A 2,807-nucleotide genomic window follows, 5' to 3' on the forward strand; every position below is an offset into this window, starting at 1 on the left:
CACACAGTCTAAAGACAGGTACTCTCCTTTATTTGTAGCAAGAAATGTTTTCAATTTTCTGCTTGAGAAGGTGTTCCAGACATTTGGTTCAAAAAAAATTCAGAAGGCTAAAGTTCTCTCTCTCATTTTCAGGCATTAATTTTGAACTAAGTCATTATCTGAGGCTTGTCACATTGTTTTCATCAAGAATAAAGAATAGGGAATTCCCTGGCGGTCCAGCGGTTAGGACTCAGTGCTCCCACTGCTGGGGCCCAGGTTCGATCTCTGGTCAGGGAACTAAGATCCTGCAAGCCTCTTGACCTGGCCAAAAAATAAAATAAAATAAAGAAAAAGTTTTACCACTCAAGAGTAGAACTATAACCAGGTATCATGGTATATATAAGTAAATTCAAAGAAGAGTCCTAATTAAGGACTCTTCTATAATAATGAGTGCAATTAATTACACTCATTATTAGTATCTATTTTAAGGTTTAAGATTCATCTACCCCTTTTAGTTCTAAATGTATATATGAATATTTATATCCCTCTTATGACATGATAGATGTGATTAGTTTCCTTGGGTTAAAAAAAAAAAAACCTACACCAACATTAAAGATACTCTAACCATGACATATATAACTAGATGCCTATTAACCTACTATTAAAAATTAATCATAAGCATACATAGTATTTATAATTTCTTCTTTGCTCCACAGTCCTCAAAGTTTAACACAATGGAGTAAATATCCTTTCCCATTTTATAGGCCATGAAATGAACGCATAGGCTGCATAGGATGTGAGAGGCTTTTATATATGTACACATAGTAAATATAAGTACAGATTTGTTTTGTTTTAGTCTTTTTAGGTATATGTGAACTTCCTCAAACTGAAAAGATGTATTGTTTTCATGAGGAAAGTGCCCATTCCTCTTTAAACATTGATTTATTCAACAAACATAGTATTTTTTTTAAACAGCAATATTGCCTTTTATTTATTTATTAATATATTTATTTATTTTTCGCTGCTTTGGGTTTTCGTTGCTGCATGTGGGCTTTCTCTAGTTGTGGCGAGCGGGGGCTACTCTTCATTGCGGTGCGCGGGCTTCTCATTGCGGTGGCTTCTCTTGTGGAGCACGAGCTCTAGAACACAGGCTCAATAGTTGCAGCACAAAGGCTTTGTTGCTCTGCAGCATGTGGGATCTTCCCGGACCAGGGCTCGAACCTGTGTCCCGTGCATTGGCAGGCGGATTCTTAACCACTGTGCCACAAGGGGAGCCCAACAATCATCGTATTAATGGAAAGCCTAAGTGAAGATTCAACAGGGAAAAGGAACTGATCATTTCCTGACCTTTACAAAGCTTGTTTGTAATCCAAGAAATGGGCAAGTAACGAATGGTAACCAGACTTGCACGGAATAAGCATCACCTAAACTGAGACCTCATGGGTGAATCAGTTATCCAGATGAAGCGTTCAAGCAAAGGGAGCAGAACGTGCAAAAACCTAGAGGATAGAGAGACAGGGTCCCGTTAGGGGACTTAATGTCATTTCCTATGACTGGAGGATAAAGGGGAGACAAATCATGAGTGTTGGGAGGTGGGGGCTGAAAAGGAAGCCAAGAGCCTGACAACCAAGCCCACTAAACTGTTAGGAAAAGCCATGGGGAGCCGCACAGGATCTGAAGCAGAGGAGGGTAACAGGATGAGATTTGTAGTTTAGAGATATAAGAGTAATGATAATAACAATAATGATTGCTAATATTTATTGTGTTGCTAACATACCAGACAGTATGCTATGTGTTTTATATCATACACTTTCTAATATATATATATTTTTTAAATATTTATTTTATTTGTTTATTTTTTTGGCTGCATCAGGTCTTAGTTGTAGTGCAAGGGGTCTTCGTCGAGGCGTGCAAGATCTTTCGTTGCAGCGCAGGTTCTTCCTTGTGGTGCATGGGTTTCTCTCTAGCTGTGGTGTGTGGGTTTTCTCCCTCTGGCTGTGGCGCATGGGCCCCAGGATGTGTGGGCTTTGTAGTTTGCGGCACGCGGGCTTCTCTAGTTGAGGCGCGCGTACAAGCTCAATAACTGTGGTGTGCAGGCTTAGTTGCCCCGTGGCATGTGAGATCTTAGCTTTAGAGAACATAATTTGAAAATGTAAACAAACAGGATACTTTTCATTTTGAGAACATAGAATTATTGGGGGAAAGTGGTTAAACTACAGAGTACTTTTAAATAAGTTTGAATTATTTTTATTTCCCTATAGTGCAGTTTTGTGTCAGCGTAATAACTGTGTGCGTGTGTGTGTGTGCGTGTGTGTGTAAGTGGTAAATCGGGATTTGGTGGAAAGGCCTTGGAAGAATGTTACAAATGTGTGCCTTGGATGGAAGTATACATAAAGTTTTGAGAAGACATAAAACTATCAGGAAGATAGCATCTTCATCCTGAGCTGTTTCTCAAAGACATTGTTGAAATGAAGAGCTATAGAAACTATTATGAAGTAACTTTGCCAGCTATAGTCTGGACATGCTCCCAGAAATGACATAAAAATATTTAGTAACCGAAAGGATACAAGTACCAATTAATCAAAAAGTATTCAGATCGCAGAGCTGGAGGCTCCCTGCTGGTTTCTGGGTGCTGTGGATATCCAGGGGGGTTGAAGAATGCACCATAGATGTTAGAGCAGCTGGGAGACCTTGGAGGTCATAGGGAGTTGGCTGTTTCTCAAGGAATATGGAACTATTTCAATATTTTATTACCAACCAGTATGACCACAGCAGTAGGTATTGGCTTAATATTAGCTGTACATGTTCCTCGTTTTAGTATGAGAGGA

Source organism: Pseudorca crassidens, chromosome 1, assembly GCF_039906515.1.
Source record: "Pseudorca crassidens isolate mPseCra1 chromosome 1, mPseCra1.hap1, whole genome shotgun sequence".
In the NCBI taxonomy this organism is placed as follows: Eukaryota; Metazoa; Chordata; class Mammalia; order Artiodactyla; family Delphinidae; genus Pseudorca; species Pseudorca crassidens.